Source organism: Monodelphis domestica, chromosome 4 (genome assembly GCF_027887165.1).
Source record: "Monodelphis domestica isolate mMonDom1 chromosome 4, mMonDom1.pri, whole genome shotgun sequence".
NCBI lineage: Eukaryota > Metazoa > Chordata > Mammalia > Didelphimorphia > Didelphidae > Monodelphis > Monodelphis domestica.
Window position 1 is genome coordinate 197,340,290 of NC_077230.1, and position 21,309 is coordinate 197,361,598.

The 21,309-nt window shown below is 38.2% G+C and overlaps 1 pseudogene; it reads right to left on the minus strand.

Annotated features, from left to right (window-relative positions):
- Nucleotides 1-7,130: 7,130 nt before the first annotated feature.
- LOC100027657 (tyrosine-protein kinase CSK-like) lies at nucleotides 7,131-20,476 on the minus strand (annotated as a pseudogene).
- Between the last annotated feature and the right edge of the window lie 833 nt (nucleotides 20,477-21,309).

Below are 21,309 nucleotides of genomic sequence, written 5' to 3' on the forward strand. Positions count from 1 at the left end.
GACTCTACAAAAGGAACTAATATTTTTGTACATATGGGATCTTTCTTTTTTCTCTTTGAAGTATAAATCTAAAAGTAATATCATTGAGTCAAAATCTACACTTAGTTTAAAAACTGGGGGGGGGGGAGGCATAGTTTCATATTGTTTTCCAGAATGGCTGGACATTCTTACAGTTCTGGCAATAGTTCTTTCTCACAGACCCTATGAAATTTGTCATTTGGCTTTATTATTAGCTTTGCAAATTTGATGGGAGTGAGGTGTAACTCCAGAGTTCCTTTAACTTGCATTTTTCTAATTATTAGTGATTTGGAGCATTTTTTTTTCATATGGCCATAAATAGCTTGGATTTCTTCCCTTAAGAACTGCCTGTTCATATCCTTTGACCCTTTTGTCAATTGGTATATGTTATATATTTGTTATAAATTTATATAATTTTATATAAATTATAAATTTATAATTTATTTTGTTTATAAATTTATAATTTATATTTATAATTTATAAATGTTATAAATTTGAATCAGTTCCTTCCACAGCAAGGTCCTGATTAATATGACTAAATTAATCCCATGAAGTAGTTGTATGTATTTAAACTCAAAGCATTCCAAGTTATAATTATGTAAAATATGACAATTGGTTTAAGCCCATAGGAAATATGTAGTAAAAATTCAAAACTCCAGATTCATTGTTCACACTAATTGAGACCTACCTGAATGAAATGAAACTTTTATCAAAGAAATTTGTTGCAAAGACAGCCCCTCTCCACTGCAATTTGGAATTATGCCCAAAGGGCTATAAAACTGGACATACCCTTTGATCCTATAATACCACTACTAGGTCTGTATACAAAAGAGATCCAAAAAAGGGGGAAGGATCTACTTGTACAAAAAATATTTGTAGCAACTCTTTTTGTGGGGGCAAAGAAGTGAAAATTGTGGGAATGGCTGTACAATTGAGCCATCAATTGGGAAATGGCTGAACAAATTGAGGTATATGTTGGTGATGGAATACTATAGTGCTATAAGAAACAATGAGCAGGATCATTTCAGAAAAAGCTGGAAAGATCTACATAAACTGATGCAAAGCAAAATAAGCAAAACTGGAAGAACCTTGTACACAGTAAGAGCAATATTGGATGATGATTGACTATGAAAGTCTTAGCTACTTGCAGCAATACAATGATCCAGGAAAATTCTGAAGGACATATGACAAAGAATGTTCTTCATCTCCAGAGAAAGAACTGTTGAAGTCAGATGCAGATCAAAACATACTATTTTTCACATTAGTTAATTTAGTTTTATTTTGGGATCGTGGTTTCATATGAATATTCTCTTACAACAATGACCAAAATGGAAGTATGTTTTGCAAACTGTCTACTGTCTCTGAGAGGGAGGAGGGAAGGAAGAGAGGGAAACAATTTCTATCATAATTTCAGAAATGGAATATTGAAAATTGTAATTGTATGTAATTAATTGGGAAAAGAAAATATCTTTGAATAAAAAATGCCCCCTTTCCCCCAGTTAAGTACTAAGTTTCTAGTCCTAGATGTTTGTGCAAAACCTTTTACATTTTTTATATAATCAAAATTGTCTGTTTTATCTTCTGTGATCCTCTCTATCCTTTATTTGATCAGGAAATCTCTCTGTAGATCATAAATTTCTTCTTGTTCCTATAAATTGTTCATGATGTGACTTTTTAGGTCTAAATCAGTTATTTATTTGGAGTTTATCTTTGTATATGGTTGATCTAAAACTAGTTTTGCCAGACTTTTTGTCAAATAGTGAATCATTAACCCATTAGTTAAGGCCTTTAGGTACATAAAACACTAAGATACTAGTTTTGTTGTATATATAATATGTTCCATTAAAAAATCTCTCTTTTTTAACTACTACTAATTTAGTTGAATGATTTCTGTTTGGAACGTAGTTTGATACCTGGTATAAAACCTCATTTGCCACATCTTTCATTATTTGCTTGAGATTGTTGCATTTTTGTTACAGATTAAATTATTTTTTCTAGTTCTACCAACTAATATTTAGAAATTTGTCTTATGTTGCTCTAATAATTTAAGCTTATTTGGGCAATAGTGTAGTTTTTCTTATATTGCTTGGACTATGGGTGACCAACTAATATTTCTTTAATTATTTGGGTCTATATGTTCATAAATCATTGTTGTCTAGTTATTTTCTTATTGTTCTGGTGTGTATCTTAATAGACAGAATCAAAAAAATTTTTTTCTTTCTGCCAGATTTTAGAAATGGGATTTATCTAATTTCTTCCTATTGGATTTTATTGGTAATATAAAAATGCAATTTGTTGCAATGGATTTTTTAACATTCTTCAACTAGTAGTATGCTAGTAAATGTTGAACAACTGGCTCTCCAAAAAAAATTATGTGTAACACATTTTAAAATTTAGTATGCATAATTAATATTTTTGCATCACTTTTTAAAGTCTAGAAATCAATGAAACAATAAATCAAACCCCTATATGTAGCATTTGCCGATATATCTGAGGTATAAATACTCACAATGAAATTTTAACAATTGACTCTCCTGACCCAGTTCAAGCTAACACAAACACCCTCCTGCCTACAATTTTACTGATTACTAATTGTTCTACTTAATTTTTGGTTGAATTTCTAAATTTCTCTAAGTATGCCATCATATCTGTCATCTGCAAAAAGCAATAATTTTATTTCTTCTTTGCCTAAACTTATTCATTTAATTTCTTTTTCCTATCTTATTGCGATAGCTAACATGCCTAGTGTTTTGTCAAATAGACGTGATAACAATGGATATTCTTGCTTCATCTTCATCTTACCAGACTTAAGAATTCTGTTTCTGCCCCATCTCCCATTATATATGATGGCTCACAGTTTTGAATGTAAACTATTTACCATATTAAGGAGAAGTCCAATGAGTCCTGTTTTTCTCATATTTTAAAAAGAAACAAGTGTTTTGTCAAAAGCTCTTTCTGCATTTATTGACATCATATTTTGTTTTTCTTGTTATTAGTAGAGACCATTGTGTTGATATTTTTCTTAATATTGAGTCAGCTTTTCATTCCTGGTGTAAATCTAACTTGGTCATAGTATACAACTTATGATGGAACTCTATCTCTACCCTCCTTACTAATTTTTTTATTTAAATATTTTACAACAAGGTTCATTATGGATTTTAATCTATAGTTTTCTTTTTTTGTTTTGACTCATCCTGGTTTAGGCACCAAGATCATATTTCTATCACAGGATGAATTTGGTAAGATACCTTCTACTTTTACAGTTTGTAGAACACTGGAATTGTTCTTCCAGCATTTGATAGAATGTATAGGTGAATCAATTTGGTCCTGAGTTATTTGTTTTTTTTTTTAATTAAAGGAATTCATTTATGGCTTGCTCACACAACTGCTATCACTAGTCTTTGAGAGATTCACAGATTTTCAGATCTTGGTCGATTTTAACATGTTGTCTAAGGTAATTTTCAGATATATGGGAACCCTTCTCCCACTGACCATTTAACCACCTTTGACTTGTGTGTTAAAAGAGGTAAGGGGTCATTGAGTAGCAGATATATAGATGACAATGTTGAAGTGCAGCCTCCCTATTCCACTCCCTACCATAACATTTATGTGTGCTAAGATAAAGATCAATAGCCTAAATCAGTGATGGTAAACCTTTTAGAGATCCTGTGCCATGCCCCACCCTCCCAGATTGAGTGCTGCCCCTCCCCCCTTACCCCAGCAGGAGAGGGAAGTAAGAGTTCCCATTGGACTCCTGGGCAGAGTGGCAGGTGTAGTAAAAAATGTCCTCAGCCAGAGTGGAGAAAGCGCTCCCATTGGGCTGCTGGGCAGAGAGGCAGGTGAAGTGAGGAATGTTCTCAGCCAGGGTGGAGAAGGGGAGGGGATCAGCCTTTCTAGGAATTGACCTCTGGTGGGGCACCAGGCACATAAAGGATAGGTCACAGAAAGACATATCTTTTGCAACTGTTACTACCTCATCACAATTGAAGACAATTTTCCTTGGGATTTGGTGACTCTTGGATAATTCTACTCTCCATACCATCCCAAGGATGGTGTGATACCTATGGTTTAACCTATGTAACCTCACCAGTGTTGATTCAAAATCATGTTATTGGTTGAGTTAAAAAAGTTTACAGCTAGGAATCTGGGCATACATGGAGCAAAAGACCTAGGCCTAATTCAATAGCCACTTCCTCTAGAGCAGAGATTTTTCTGGGCTGCTCTACCTATTTTTGGAATGATGGCAGTAATAGATTCTATTAGAAATCTCTCCAATGAAGTTGAGAAATTCTCTCAGGATACAATCAAGCCTTCTCCTGAACTTCTAAAGCTCTCTCCTTTCTCTAGGAGATTGATGACATGGTAAAGACAGTCATACACAATTGTGTGAAGTGAGAAATGAGTGTTATTCTTCAGGTAATAGTTATTAATATCTTCAAAATGAATATGCCTAGGATTCCAGTAAAATTAGTCTGCCAGGCTTGCCCACCACATTCAGAATACAAACTGAGTGAGGCAGAAACAACCAGGGTCTTCCTCTTTATCGAATTAGGATGAGTCCTTTAAGTTTATACTTTAACATGTTAATAAATCTGTCCCTTTCTCTTAGTTTCTGTAAACCTCCTCACCCCACCCCCCCACCCCCAGGTACCACATGCCTATCTGCATTCTGGGGGAATATGCAGAGAGAACCTCTTAACTGAGCCCTGCCCAGAGTGTTCCAACAGAGTGGGAGCAGATATGCAAATTAGAACTGTCCAGGGAGTGCTCTTAACGGAATCCCTATCATTAGAGTGTGTTCCAACTGAATCTGGACCAGATCAAGGACTTGATGTATTTTCCCCTAGATTCCTCCCCCTCTCTCACTAAAACACTACATTGTCATTGATGGCTTTCCCATCCCTTGAATAGTGGCTGGGAAGCCAAAACAATAGAGGATGCCTCAGTTTGCCTAGTTGAACAAATAATTGTGTTCATGGGCAAATTAAGCCCCTCATGCTTCTAAAGAAACTGAATATTGAAGAGAGCAGTGAGAAATCCAGTGCAGAGCAGGAAGCAGTAAACCGTGGCCAGCCAAGAACAGTGTTCTGTGAGCATCCGTGGGGACCCTGGTGAGAGAGGTATTGCCCTCTAAACTTGGCACGTGTGTGGCTTTAGAAGGGAGAAACAGGGAGCAAGAGGAGGATGGCTACCTAGAATAGGGAATAGTAAAAGAGAAGAATGGAAGAATCCCCAACTGAACAAAGTCTGAGCATTAGACTTAGCCAGGATGATAAGCCATTTGAGATCATTTTATTCCGTTTCCTTTGTTTATGGAATGGGAGGGCTGAGATAAAGGCTGCAGACAGCTTGTCAGGAGGCCAGGAGCCATTGCTTTAACCAAGAGGAACCTCTCAGTTACAGAATTGCTTGGGAATTTGGGTTGATGAACCCATAGAAGTAAGCCTGGTAATTGTCCCATTTTGAGGCAGTTTGTAGGGTTGTGCCCTGGCTAGTTCACAAGAAAGCCTTGTCTGGTGAACCTAAGGTTGGGTGACTTGAGTTCTAGGTTGCAAGATATTTCAGGCAAGACACAGGTTTGCCTGAGCCTGGATTGGTGAGTCTGAGAGTGAGTAACCCAGAGACTGATTCCCAGGACATCTCAGGCAAGACTGCTGCGTCTGAGAGTGATTGAATCAGGAAAATCATGCAAGATATCTGGGCTGGGAAGTCTGGAATGAGTCACTAACGCAGGGATGGAGACACCCTAGGTCAGTGAGAGCAAATCTTTTAGAAATGGAGTGCTGGTCCTCACCCCCCCCCCCACAGCCCCCAGAGACCAAGTGCCATGCCTGCCCCCCATCCCACCCCCTATTCACACACACACATTGACTCACAGGGGAGGGAGGAAACATTCTGCTCTGCCTTCTGTGAGCCCCCCTTTCCCCTCCCACCACCCCTTGAGCTCCCAATAGACTGCAAAGGCAGAGGGATGGGGCATGGGAAAAAATGTCATCAGGCAATAGGGAGAGGGGAAGGGGAGCAACTCTGCCCCAGTCCCTCTGCCTTTCTAGTAATGAACTGGGGGGGGGGGCAGCTGAGTGCCCACAAAGAGAGTTCTGCATGTCATCTTTGGTACCTGTACCATAGGTTCACCATCACTACCCTTGGTATTTGGGGATTGGTTAGACATTGCTGACATTTGAAGATCAGAGATTAAAGTCCTAGAGAAGAGACCCTGGGACAATCTGTCATTTTTTTCCCCCTTTGGTCAGATGTTCTCATGGAATGGTTTATTACAGTTTTTTTTCTCACAGGGTGGGCAGCTATACACGAGATTAAGCATCTAATAAAAACACAAAGGTCTCTGGAATTGGCATGCAACACTGAGATAGAGTTAAGTGCAAACGCCAGGCCTGAGGCTGGGAAGTGGGCAAGAAGGAGCATGGACTGCTTCTGACAGGGGCCAGGCAGGGGAGAGAGAACTGGGAGGGAGGAAGAGGGAGGGAATGGAATGGAGGAAGGAGCATTTCTTTTCTTTCCATACCTTTCCTCTTCTGCCCTTAATACACTAGGAGTGAGAGCCTTATTGTAAAATGCCCCAAATCAGGTATTTTTCCCCTCAATTTGAAAATAATAATTAAAAAAACAGAAAAAATCATAAAAAAGAAGGAAAAAGAAAATGAGAAAGAGAGACAGGCAGGAACCAAGAGGATAGGAGACAAGGGTTCAACCCTAACCCTAACCCCTTTGGTCCCCTCTTGGATGACCTGTCAGAGAGGGACAGGCCAAGATGGACAATCCTGTGGTGGAGAAAGGAGGACTAGTAGGGGTACTGAGAGGACAGAGCTGGGGCAGCAGGAGAGGGGCCAGGGAGAAGCCACGACACATCACTTTGGAATGAAGGCCCCCCAGCTGCTCCCCATTCTCCCAGGGCTGAGACCTCCCACCAGGCCCCTCCAGCAGCATGGTAGCAGGGCGGGGAGGGGGGACAGGGAGAGATGCACAGTCTTTGGATGGGGTGCTTCAGCCTGAGCTGGTCCAGTCCTCAATAGCACCTCAGTCTCTGTGCCCAGGGGAGCCAAGGGGATTGAAGAAGGTGGGCCAGGGTGCCCTCACTTTCACCCAGGCATTCACAGGTGCAGCTCATAGGCTTTGATATGTTCTATCTTTTCCCTAAGCTGCAGGAAGGAGGGCCAGTTGGCAGCATCCAGATGCCAGCAATTCCTCATCACCTGGTAGATGGGGTTCAGGCAGCCATGTGGTGCTTCCATCTTGTAGCCCTTCTCCACTCTCTGGAGCACACTCTTCAAGGGGATTCTCTGATAAGGCACTCAGCTGAAGGAAAAACCCAGAGAAGTATCCCAGAACTCTACACATTAGATTTGATGGAGAATTCTTCTCTCTCAGGGGCAGTTCACTTGACCAGCAGTTTCCCCGTGTTCTGGGTGCAGGAGGCCTCTTTGGTAAGGCCAAAGTCACTGACCTTGGCAATGCTGTCTTCAGACACCAGGTCCCTGCGCACATAGCAGTTGGCCTCCAGGTATTCCATCAAACCTCAAACACATCCAGGGAGAACTTGAGGAGGCAATCTCCACCCAGCACTGACCGCCCCCAGATGGTAGGTAGTCCACCAGGTACTCAGTGAGGATGTAGAGGTCACCCTTCTCCGCCACAGTCACCTCAAGGAGATGCACCAGGTTGTTGTCCTGCAGCTGCGTCATGACAGAGACCTGCACAGTGGCGTTGTTCTTAATGCCCCCACAGCGACTTTGTTACCTCAATAGTCTCCAAACTCACCCTTGCCAATAGTCTGAAGCAGCTTATTGCGGGAGAATTCTTATTAAATACTGGGTTTGGTCAGGAACAGAAATTGACAGAACAATATTTTGTGACCCCGATTTGGAACTTCTGACAGCTAAGGCTTTGAAAAATTATATTTGGCCATCTTTAGGAGAAGATTAGGAACAAGGAGGAGCTGACAAATGCAGCTCTCTGGCTCTCTCCAAGGTGGAGACCTCTGTGTTAAATAATGAGTCTGAAGGGACAGGGGAAGCAATAGCAGAGGCAACAGGAACAGTGGCAGAGGCAGAAAAGGGAGAGAAAGAGAAGGACTCACAATTGGGGCCAGAGGAGGAGAGGATCCAAGACCTGCTTGAGGTCCTCCCTTCCCCTTCTTTGGCTTCTCCTCCCATTCCTGATTGCCAGCTCATTCTGCTCCTGTTTTCTCAGTACCAGTACCACCTCCTACTTCACAAGCAGCTGTTGCACCCCAATTTGAGGAGATTATAATCCCACCTCCTGATTCTCACAGATCCCTCAGTGGGGAGTTTGAACAGTTAGGGAAGGATCAGTGAAATTTACTCTTAGGTGGAGGGATCCCAGAAAGACAATCATTCTGGGAGTAAGAACAACAATGCCCCAGGGGCAGAATCTGAATAAAGTCTATGAGACTAAGCAAAGAGAGGATGAGACTCCCACTGAAGTTGACAAGAGATTGAGAGAGGCATTTAGCAAGTATTCTGGTGGGGATCTGACTGAGCCTTTTGGACAAAGGTCTCTTAAAGACCTATTTTATAAAGGCAGGGCCAGACATCAGTGGAAAGCCCTAGAAAATGGAAAATCTGGAATTGTTACAGGTGTTCATAAAAAAGAAAGAATGGAGCCTTCAATTTGGAAGGCCTCCATAGGCCACTTGTGCCCCCACTATGTGCTATAGTTGGGGAGTAGGTTACTTGGAAAAAACATAGTCCCAAACAACTGAGAGAACAGAGGCTTCCCTCTCACACAAAGACTGGGGACCAAAGGAGTCAGAGTCTGTTTTTTGACTCCCACCTGGAGCCCTTGCTAACATTGAAAGTGGAAGATCAGGCAGAGTCCACTTTCCTGACAGAGACCAGGCCAGATGGATTATCCCTTATTGTGCTGACTCCAGAGGCTAAGCTTTGTAAAGTGAGACCTATGGTGACTGGGGTAAAAGAGAATTTTCCTGTTCCCATCACCCAGCCAATAGAAGTGAAATATGAGCAAGAGTCTCCCCTACCTGCGGAAGTCAGCCTATTTGCCAATGAGTCCTCATGAGTCTTAGATGGAAAAAGAAGAAAAGACTATGTGATAATTGAGGGAAACAAAGAGCCTCTATTGAACAGAGGCCACCCTCCAGAGGCCTGGTCAGCTCAAACCTGTGAATTATATGCCTTCAACCAGGCTTTGAAGATGCTAGATGAGACTAGGCTGATACTCTAGTAAAGGGGAAATAATTAGTTTATGTAAAGTTCTGCTGAAGTCTGAAGAATGAGGCTGTAGAACCTGCTGTTCTCGGGAACACTGCTGAAGCATGCTTTTAACTATTTGTGTTGTCTGTCTGTGTTGTAAGTGTGTTTTGTGTTGTGCCTGCACAGTGAGGAGGGTTTGGGGGGAAGAAAACCTCTGATTGATGAGGTCCTGTCTCTCTCTCTACTCCATTAAAATGGAGGAGTGGACAGACCAGAGGACGTGTTTAGGAAATTCAAAAAGAACACTTCTGTGTGGACTTTGAGTTTCATAAACTTTAATATAATTTTGCTAAGTGAGAAGAAATTTTGCATTTTGTTCTCTGCTGTTTCTAGAAGACAGAGGCTGGAAAAGATTTGTTCAATACTGTTCCTTCTTTTTCCTCTGATAGTCAGCAGAGAGAACATGAAAGAGAAGGACAGAAAGGGATATTTTGATCCCATAATTAGAAGGTGTTATTTTTAAGGTTGATGCATGTGTCTTTGGAAAATCACAAATGATTCTGGAATGTACTTGCGGAACTAAGTAAAGTGAATGTAAAAGGGATCAGTTAATTCCAGAAGGCTTCTATCCTCTTTTAGTAGTGAGAAAGCTATATGTTCCCACTAAGATTTAAAATGAACAATGGTTCGAAGTTTTATTTTTTCTTTTGGTTAGAGATTTGAATGTTTGAACATGCCTAAAATGTTTGTTATTTAAGTAAACTGAAGTTGGGGATTGTGGAAGAGAATATACATGCATGCAAAGGACATCATCTGACAATCAAAAGATAACATTCCATTTGGAATGTTACTGGAAAAAGTTGGAGCCAAGCCAGCAGCTGAACTGGGGTGAACTTACTTCTGACCTAGGCTGAGAGACCTTTGTGGCTTCTGACAGAGTGGTGGAGAAGAAGCTGGGGTTTCTGGCTTTTAGACTAAATTTAGCTGCTTGTGGCTGATGGTGAAGACCCTGAAGCTTTTGCTGACTGACTGACATTTGTCTGACTGGATAAAAGAAGAAAGAAGGAAAATAATTGTCTTCCAAACTCTCTGACTGTCCCCAGTAGTGATTGATTGCCATTTCCCCAATATTCTCCTAACCTTCATTGTAGAGAATAGGGAAAAGCCTATCCCTCTTACCTCATCTATCCTTTTCCTGTCTTCCTCACTAAACCTCCTTATTTGAGAAAGGAAGGAAGAAGAGTATTTCCTATGAAATCTCATAGTTTACCCTGAGTGACTTGAAGAAGATGGGGGAGGGAGAGGGAGGAAACTGGGAGGTGAAAGGTGGAGGGTAGGAAAAGCTTTGATCCATTAGTCATCTAGTATTAATTAATAGAAACCCCAGAATAGCTCTTTATTACAGGATTGAAATGAAATGGGTAGTTAGCCTGATTGGCCTACTTTTTGCTGGCTGTTTAATGAAAAGTGAGGTTTTAATGCAATGTAATGTGCAATATTAAGAAGATTCCATATAATCAACATTGTTGTGTTTACAAATAAAAATGTAAAATGTTATTTTTGTATACATGCTACTGAAGAGAGCACCAAAAAAATGTAATGACATTGGGAATAAGAAATTTGAAATTTGTAAATTTTAAATGGAATATGTATTGTTTGGAATATTTTTAAAATAATTTCTGAATTCATGACTATATTGTAATATGTTGATTGTTGCCAAAATGTATACTTTGGACAAGAATGATTATACTCAAATGTAGACATGTTTAGATACAATTTGTTAGTTGATTTTTATTAGAAATTAAATTAATGTTTGAAGTGAATTGGACAAGACAATATACAAAAGAGTGTATATGGACAATACATTGTTAATAAGATTGAAAATCTGGTCTCTTTTGAGCCATCAATAGCAAGTACCAGGATATCTAGTAGAGTGGATGCTTTAGAGTTTAGAAAATTTAAGCAACTTTCATCTCCCACTCTTACCAAGAAGGAGGAACACGTCGTATAACCCTCAGTATTTTCAGAGAAGTAGATAAATGTAAGATATTTCTAGCTAAATCTATTTCTGTTGGAACACTGGTCAGGGTTCTGTTAGAGGTTCTTTCTGCATATTCACTCAGAACGCAGATAGGCATGTGGTACCTGTAAAACAGAGTGTTTGCAGATATGTAAATTAGAACCTCTAATTGACAAGGAAGTGCTCTAGGAATCTGTATCATTAGAGTGTGTTCCAACTGAATCTGGACCAGGTCAAGGACTTGAGGTATTTTCCCCTAGATTTCTTTCCCACTCTCAAACCCTTTCTCACTCTTTCAATAAAACACTACATTAGAGGGGAGGGAGAGAAAATAAATCATCTAACCATGGAAAAATATTTTTAAATTTTTTAGTGAAAAAATTAAGTGCTATTTAAAAGAAAAAAAAGAAAATATTAAATAAAACACTACATTGTAATTGATGGCTTCTCAGTCTCTTAAATAATTACTAGACCACCACTACACACATCTGGATATGCTTACAGAGGCTTCTCAGGGTGCCCCTGCTCTTATTAATCAATCTTGTTGTTCTTACATAAATAGATTGGTGAAATTGTTACAAATGTCCAAAAGCTTCAAAAATTTTTGAATAAGACTCAACAAATCGTGTTAGAGACTCATGTGACATCTGATGGTGCATAATGGAGTCTCCCAGGACTCAGATTTGTTAGTAACTGTGGCAAATTGGGCCTTTTTAATTACAGGATTTTTGTCCATTTCAGACTTAGCCTTAATTGTTGTATTAATATCTATGCCAAGCTTTTAGCAGGGGAAAAATGTATGTATATGCATACTGAGAATTATGACTATTTAAAAGATATAATTGATTTAACTTTTAAGTAATCAATTGGTATTTTTAATGTATTTTTTCAATCTGTATTTTTTAATTTTTTAATATTGTTTAATGGGTTTTGAGAAATGATCTATTTTGTTAGTTTTAAGTATGATCTTTTAAACTTGAGTTTATAGAATTATACCTGGTATTTATTACTGAAGAATCAGTTAAAGTGTTTAACTGCCCTGACAACACGACATACCTCAAAACTTAGATTACTGAGACCTGCCATTGGTTGTTAAATCTTATGGGACTATAACTGATATTTGAGTCTGATTCCAGGAAAATTATAAAAGGACTGTTAACAAGCCACTGGTTAATGCCGATTAAAAAAAAACAAAACAGATGATCATGTATTTCAACAACCACTGGAGGGAATATAAATGTCAGTGCCAAAGTCAGGGATTGGAAAAGTGACTGTTTGGCAAAGTTCTGAGATATCTGACTCAGCCTGTAAGACACGAGACTGCAAGACATGAAACTATCCTTATTTGGCTCTTTCTTCAGCTTGCTATCGCTATGACTCTTGTATAGAGTAGAAATCAGACTAGGGGACCACATTTTCCTTTTTGTCAGACTTCTGTCACTCTTCTTTGGCATGAAAACTTTCTTTAGTCATGGCAAATGATGGATAAGTACGATATTGTTGCATCTGACCTACATGCTTGTAGAATATAAACTACCTCCACTATACCTTGAATCTGTATCAGACTTGTTATAATTTTTATTTATGTATATATTTTTCCTCTTATTTTTGGGAGAGATGATTCATATATTACTTAATGCATTCTTATATTAGTAGCCCAGTTGTACATCCTTTTCAAAGTCTATTGTTGTTGTAAAAGAATGTTTATTGTATTGGAACATTATTTTGTGTTACCATCAGGTTATGTATGTAAGATTAGATCTCATCCTCCTGAGGGTGGATTGTGAAGTTATCCTAAAGGTCTATAACTAAGATTTTTTTAAAAGAAATTTTAGGGAAAAGCATCACTAATAAACTGGACCAGAAAAGTAGATCTCCTGGAGAAGATGCTGTAAGAACTTTCAAGCTTCCAGATGGACTAAAAAAGATGACAACAATAGAGGATGTCCCTAGAAATCAAACACTACGTCATGAATCTTTGGATATAATGGTTTGGACTATGGAAGTTTGGGCCCTCTGTTCACTTCTCTCCTTCTCATGTGTTGTTATTTTATTGTTATTGTGAAACCCTTGTGCCCCCAATGGCTCCTTATCAATGTGTCTATCAATTATTTATCAATATGTTAAGATACAACCAAATGTAGTCAGCCCTCCATGAAATGTATAATATCTTTGCGTTCTTATGCATCCTAGTGAGACAATCCTGAAATACATAGATATTACATATGGGATGATTCATTGGGGAGAATAACATGTTAGAGGGGGAATTGTGTTAATATAAATTATATCCCTCTTTTCTTTCTAAAAGGAAATTTTTGAAAATCCATTTTGGTCTCATCCCCCACCCTTTGATTGGGTCGGGAATTTGAGATTTGCCGCTTATCTGTGTAAGGAAAAGCCTCTGGGTCCTTGGCATTGCAGAGGACACTTAAACAGTGTCCCACAAGACTCCTTGTGTACTGTAGCAAAGTAAAAGTAGCAAGAGAATGATTGACAGGACTTGAGACATAGAATCTTTCCTGAGCTGGTTGAGTCAGAGTTCTAAGGGGCAATTTGCCAACTGACACATAATAACATATTATATATATCATAATAACAGTCCAGAGTTCTGGTCTCTGACCTGGCCCAAAGTTGGGTCTGTCCAACCAGGGAGATCCAGAAGGAATGATGTCACATGGATTATAAATTGGGGGTCAAGAACATACGAAATTAGCCATGAGACACAAATTCAGATTAGCTAGGCAACCGGCCATGTGATTATGTGCTTTTTCTCTCTCCAACCCAATTTCACTATCTAATAAACAATTATAAATAAATATATGGTGTCCAGAGAATTTTCATCCTAACACTCAGTTTCTCTTTCTGTGATCAAATTGTTTAGATTCTCTATTTCTTGTTCTGTTAATATGAGTATTTTTCGTTTGTGTAAATATCCATCCACTTCATTTAAGTCACTGATTTTGTTGGCACAAAACTGAGTAAAATAGTTTCTATGATATACTATATTTTTAAATTTGTTGAGAATGTTCATTGAAATTTGATACTGATAATTTGGTTCTCTTTTACTCAGTTTTGCTAATAGGTTATCTTTTTTGTGTGTTTTTTTTAAGGTTTTATTAATTCAATTATTTCCTGGATTTTAATTAATCTATTTTTTTTAGGATTTCTATTTTGGTGTTTGTTTTTTAATTTTTGGTTTTCTTGTTTTCTTTCACTTGCATACTCATATTTATTTCTTTTATTCATGAAAGCATTTAGGAATATAACTTTACCCTTAAAACTGCTTTAGATGCATTCAAAATAATAATTATATATAGCACTTATTCTTATTCTGTACCAGGCACAGTACTAAGCACTTTACAATTATTATCTCATTTGATGTTCACAACAACCCAGGGAGGTAAGAGCTATTATTAAGTCCATTTTTTAGATGAGGAAACTGAATCAAAGAAAGATTGTGATTTTCCCAGAATACAAGTTCTAAATGTCTGAGACTGGATTTGAATTCAGGTCTTCTTGACTCTAGGTCTGGCATTCTTTTTTTTTTTAAACCCTTACCTTCCATCTTGGAGTCAATACTGTGTATTGGCTCCAAGGCAGAAGAGTGGTAAGGGCTGGGCAATGGGGGTTAAGTGACTTGCCCAGGGTCACACAGCTAGGAAGTGGCTGAGGCCAGATTTGAACCTAGGACCTCCCATCTCTAGGCCTGGCTCTCAATCCACTGAGCTATCCAGCTGCCCCCCAGGTCTGGCATTCTAATCTTTGTAACTTAACTGCCCCTAAAAATTTTGCTATGTTGTCTCATTGTTGCCATTATCTTTAATGAATTTCCTATTATTTCTGATTTTGTTCTTTGAACCATGATTTTTATGATCAATTATTTAGCTTCTAGTTGATTTTTCACCATTTCTAAATGTTTTTTATTTAATATAATTTTATTTAATTGAAGTTCATAAAGGATTAATATTACCTCTTTTTTAAATTTCTTCATGAAATTTTTAAGCCCTGACACATGGTAAATTTTTGTAGTGATGCCATATGTTTTTTTATATGCTATATACATATAACATATATTTAACATGTATTCATGTGTATTCTTAAATGTGCATGCTACATATGTGTGTATATGTATGTTTCAAGGGCACAGAACTCATTCTCGGTAAAAATCAAATATATAACAAATATTTGCTAGCTATATGCCTTTTGGGCAAATCACTACCCTGTCTGCTTTGTGTTTCATTTTCCTCATTAGTAAAATGAAAGAACTGATCGTTTTTAAGGTTTTTTTTTTAAATGCTGAATTCTATGGACAAAAGTGTTTAATAGTATAACTGAAAATTCCTTTCAGATTGATATCCAAACATTAATGGCTTTGCCCGTTCAAATAATTTCAAATCCCCAACACTATCTTATCAACAAGCCTACATTTTTCTATTTCCTCCAATAAGATTAGCATGAGATACTTGTCCAATGCTTTGCTAAAATCTAGATGAACTAGATTGGGAACACATTTTCCTTTTCTAACCCCACAGAACATCTATCACCGACAGAATCCTGTCTATCAGGACTTTTAGTGTCCTAGCATAGAATTCATCTGGGTTAGGTGTCTTGAATTTATCAATGACAATTTTTCTGTCACTGATGACTGTAACAGTTAAAATTTTAGGGGAGACTGAGGCAGGTAGAAATTAGTTTCTCTCTGCAAGGAGTATTATATTTTTATGAGATTTATTAAAGGTTAAGGATTAAAGAAAATACAGAATAAGAAAGCACATGCCTAGGTCAGAGAGGCCTAGACACGATAACCTCACATCATGGAAGAGACGCGTCTGCTCCAAAATGGAAGTCCAAAAGAGGCCGAGCCTATTCACAACCAGGTTTAAATACCCCATCTCGCTCTCATCCCAGGTGAGATTACAAAGCATTCTGGGGAAGTGGAGCAAGGGCTTCTGGGGATTGAAGTCCTGGATTCAAGTCTATTTTTCACATTTCTCCGTGTGATCATTTTTTGAAAAAAATTAATTTTTTCCCCAAAAGGATCATGAAAACATAATCAACTTAAAGATTATGATAATGTGAGGATAAGGGGGAAAAAAACAAAACCAATAATTGCTGGTCGCGTTGACAAAAAGTCAGTTAGGGGGAAGTCCCCTTTGGGACTGTATGAAAGTATACATACAAATAAATGTTCAATAAACCACACCCAAAGTTCATTTTTGTGCACTTTGTGGTCTGGAGGTTTCTTCATGGTATCTTCAATAGTTCAGTTTCTGGATTCAGAGAGGTTGCATCTTTCTTTACCTAAAATTCTTCTCAAAAAGAATGTAAACTTTGCAATTTAAATAATAATATTTTTTTACATTTCCCTGTGTTGTGGGTGATTGAAAAATGCACGATCATTTAGGGATGCATGGCTGAGGTATGAGGTATATGAATCAATTGGCAAGAGATATTAAAAAGATATCAGAAAATCCAAATAAAAAAGAAAAATTTCTGGATGAAAATATAGACTATCAAAGTCTTATGTGTAAAAATTCCAAGTAAAAAGAAAAATAAATCTATAACAGGTCCTTGAATCAGGGCCCAATCAAAATGATCTAAGCAATGATGCATTTACCCAATCAATAGCCAGGACTACCGAAAGGTACCACACTATGAAAGACAGAAAAGGGAACCAGATTATAGGAGTCAAGGTTGAGATACTCATCTGTGAGTAATTTCAGAGTGAGTGTGGACACAAGGAAAGTCTACGTCTAACAATGTTAAACACAGTAACCTCGAGTCTTCACACTAGGTTCTAGAACTTTGTATTGGCTTAGAAGTGCATCAATCCATCCTGGATTGGCTTTTTCTTTGGCTCTGTGCAATGGCTCTCAAATATCTTGATGGATATTTGTCACAATTTTTTTTACAAACATAGCAATCTTTCAACCTTGGTATTTAAACATATTTTTAAACAAAGTAAAACTCATCTTGGGTTAAGAACATAATCAAGAAATCTATATATCATTCTGGTGGAAGTAAAATAGTGAGCTGAAGAGTATAAATAAAGGGTGCTCCTTTTTTTTGGAGGCTTTTTTTAGGGATACAAATGCCCTGAGATTAACTGCCCCAACTTCCATTCACATATTTAGAAATGCGAGAAGGTTGGGAGTTATAATTGTATTTCACTTCAGCTATGGGCCTTACCTCATGGTAGGGGCAGGCAAAAATGACCAGATTGTTAAAAAAATTCCAAAAATCATATTTAAAAAACCCTTAAAATCAATTGAGATATTCAGCACATTAAATTTTCCAAAGGTTGTGATAGCAATTGTAACCAGTTCTGATGAAGTCCATCTATCCTCTATGTGACAATTTACAAAGGCAAAAATAGAAAAAAGCTGTTTTTTCATATATGGGCTTATTCAATAATCTTTGTTCAGCATGGTTATAGGGGAAAAACAAAAGAATTTAACAGTAGTTAACCCAGTACATTAAAATGAACAGTATAACAGAATAATATTGAATTCAGTAATATATGAACTTAAAATCACAAAGTTAATTCTTAAACAAAACAAACAGTAAAATGCAATAGAATACAGAGATTTTTTATAACCATTGGAGTCTGAAATGCCTTAGAATATATAACCTCCAGTCCTTAAGTTCCTTGGGTTATTATCCATTTAAATGTCTATTGTCAGAAGGCAGAGTGGTAAGGGGTAGGCAATGGAGGTTAAGGGACCCATCCAGGGCCCCACAGCTAGGAAGTATCTGAAGCCAGATTTTAACCCAGGACCACATGTCTTTAGGCTTGGCTTTCAGTTTGCTGAGAAGCAGAGTTTTTTTCCCAAAGTTAGCTAAAAGGAACACAGGTGAAGTCAATAAAAGGATCAATGCAACTAAAAGATATCCTTGTAAAATAGCCACTGCTTTTAAGTTCCTGCTTGTAAAAAACCTTTCTTCTTTCCCTCTTGTCTCTCCCCTCCTACACTCAGATCCACCCATGTGGAGCCAATACCCCCGCCATTTGTTACCAGCTGATAGAATGAGTCTTGAGTGATGAGCAGATCTGCTCCAAGGCTAGAGTTTGTTGGGCATGCAGGTCACCAGGTGATTGCAATCTGGGTTAAACAGGGACTGGGTGTGCTAGAGAGAGCACTGGGGTAGGCCAGGAATGACAGGAAAGCAGGCAAGCAGAGCCGGGAGCTGGAGCGGGCAGCCAGGGTGGGCAGGTGAGCTGCAATCTGCAAACAGGTCTGGAGCCTGGAGTGGGGGCTGCAGACAAGGATGCATGCAGGCAGGGAGTAGCAGATGGCGGTGGCAGGCAGGGAGAAGTGTGGCTTAAAAATTTTCTAGGCAGTAGCTATTAAAGGCTGAACTAAAGATCAGTAAAAGAATCAGATTGATAGAATAAGATTGATAGTATTTCGTTTTCCCGAAGTTGTTACGCCAAACTGTAAAGATTAAAATTTAGGAAAACTGAGGCAGGTAGAAATTAGTTTCTCTCTGCAAGGAGTATTATATTTTTATGAGGTTTATTAAAGGTTAAGGATTAAAGAAAATACAGAATAAGAAAGCGCATGCCTAGGTCAGAGAGGCCTAGACAGGATAACTTCACATCATGGAAGAGATGTGTCTGCTCCAAAATGGAAGTCCAAAAGAGGCCGAGCCTATTCACAACCAGGTTTAAATACCCCATCTCGCTCTCGGCCCAGGTGAGATTACAAAGCATTCTGGGGAAGTGGAGCAAGGGCTTCTGGGGATTGAAGTCCTGGATTCGAGTCTATTTTTTACATGACCCTTAGTTTGGGCACAAAGCTAAATCAATATTAGTGCCTATTATGTGCCAGTGCTCCTCTTTCTTTTTTAGGAGTCAAAAGAAAGGCAAGAGACAGTTTCTACTCTCAAGGAGCACACAGTCAAATGGGAGAGATCAACATGCCAACAAGTATATACAAAGAGGACAAATAGAAAGCACATAATGAACAGACAGATTAAGTTGTAAATAATCTTAGAGAAACAGAACTTAGTTAATGAGGATCCAAAAAGGCTTCTTGCATAAAATGGGATTTTAACTGAGACTTGAAGGAAGCCAAGGAAGCCTGGATGCTCTCTGTTGATGATTTTGATTCCTTCTTCTCTGGTCGAAAGATCATTTTCCTTGGCAAAACAGAAGCAAAATAAGATTTGAGTTGTTTTGCCTGGCAGAGGGGCCATGCCCTGAAGAACAGTGGAGGCCAGAATGTTAAGGGAGGAAGGGTAAATCTCATAGTGCAGGAATAAGGTAGTTAGGGACTATTAAAATGTAAGTATGGCTTTTTCAGTTTTTGTCCCAAATTATCAGTCTTGCCTCCTAAGATTCCAAATCTATCATACCTCTGGGATGCTTTAATTCCATTCTTGAGTGTCTTAGGAGGATCACTGAAAATAATAACTAGCATTTATATAGGGCTTACTATGTTTCAGGTTCTTTACAATTATTATATCATTTGAATTCACAATAACCCTGGAATGTGAAGCTTTTAGTGCTATTTTGGTAAGCTGCCTGTCTGTTGGTCTTAGATGTTGGGATTTAGGAAGAATGTGGTTTGCGTTTTGTTGTTGTTGTTGTTCTGTATTTGCAGCAGAATCCTATTCACTTCAGGTTTGGTGACCAGTGAGGCAAAAATGCTTTATAATAATGTTTTTCACACATCTGTAGGTTTCACGTTTTAGGCTCCCTTTGCTAACCCAGCTCATAACATAGATGTCTGTAAACTTTGAAGCAGAATCTTGTAGGAGAATGCTTTGCCTCCAACTAGTTTTGCTGGGATATTCTTGTGTAAATAAGAAAGTTATTGAAAGTCTAGCTAGAAGAAGTTAGGGCCAAGCAGGAAGAAACCCCCTGCCTCATTAGACAAATTGTTTGGGAAACAGGAGTAAAATGTCCTTGGTGTTCCAGCTGTTTTCACATCTGTTGCCAGTTGCCAAATGGTCTGTTGACCTTCTCATGGTGCCCCTCTAAATTTCAGTGCCTGGGTCAGATCTCTGATTACCAAACCTTAGATCCAGTTATGGACAGGAAACCAGGAAAGGATCCAGTCACAAGGTTATTGAAGGGACAGAATTAGAATGAGATGCTTTCACAGGCATAACAGCAAGATGGAAAGAGAGAGCAAAAATTAAAGAACCATAGTGTATTAGCATGGGAAAGTACCTGTGGACCCATAGTTCCAACACCCTCCAAAAGGATTTCCACTGTAAAACCTCTACTCATGGTCATCCAGTCTTGGTTGAAGACTTCCAATTGGGAGAACCTACTATATCACAATGTCCCCCATTTTTGGATAGTGGCAGTTGTTAAGTTTTTTTCCCTCTACTATCAAAATTAAATTTGTATCTTTGTAACTTCTATTTATTAATCCTAGTTCTGCCTACAAGAGCTAAATAGCATAATTCTATGCATGTTTGGAAGGTCTTCTCTATAGCCTTCTAATTCCTTCCAGATTAGTCAAGTCACATGTGAATCTAATAAAAAAAAATCCCTTTGCCCTTCCTGGAGTCTCTAATCTGCTTCTCAATTCTCTTGAGGTCTGGAAGTAAAATCATACCTTTTGTATTACAAGCACTATGCAAGGTTTCAGGATCCTTACTTCCATTTTGAAAGTAAACTTTTTAAAGGTCAGCCTAGTTTTGATGTGAGAATTCTTTCCTCTAATAAAAGAAATCTGCCTTCCTAATCCAGTGACATGGCTCATTGCTGTCATCATCTTTCAAAATTCAAAGTAATTTCCAGTTCAAAGTAATAAGGTGTTAAGGAGCAAAACACAATATTAATCTCTTTTTCTAAATAGCATCAAGATATCAATAATTACAATATTAGAAACTTGCTGATGGAAGATTCCAGTGTCATTTGCCGGCAAAATCTACTGGTAAACTATGGGGACTTTGGCTGAGCTAGAGATCATCAAGGCTAAGGAGGGCTAAGGATAAGTAAATACACCTTACCATTTTGTTGAATATTTGCAAAATACATTATTTATGAGATGTTATTTAGAAATTGTTCTGACATCATTTTTTTTGCAAACATGTATATAAATCTCTGGGATTTGATAC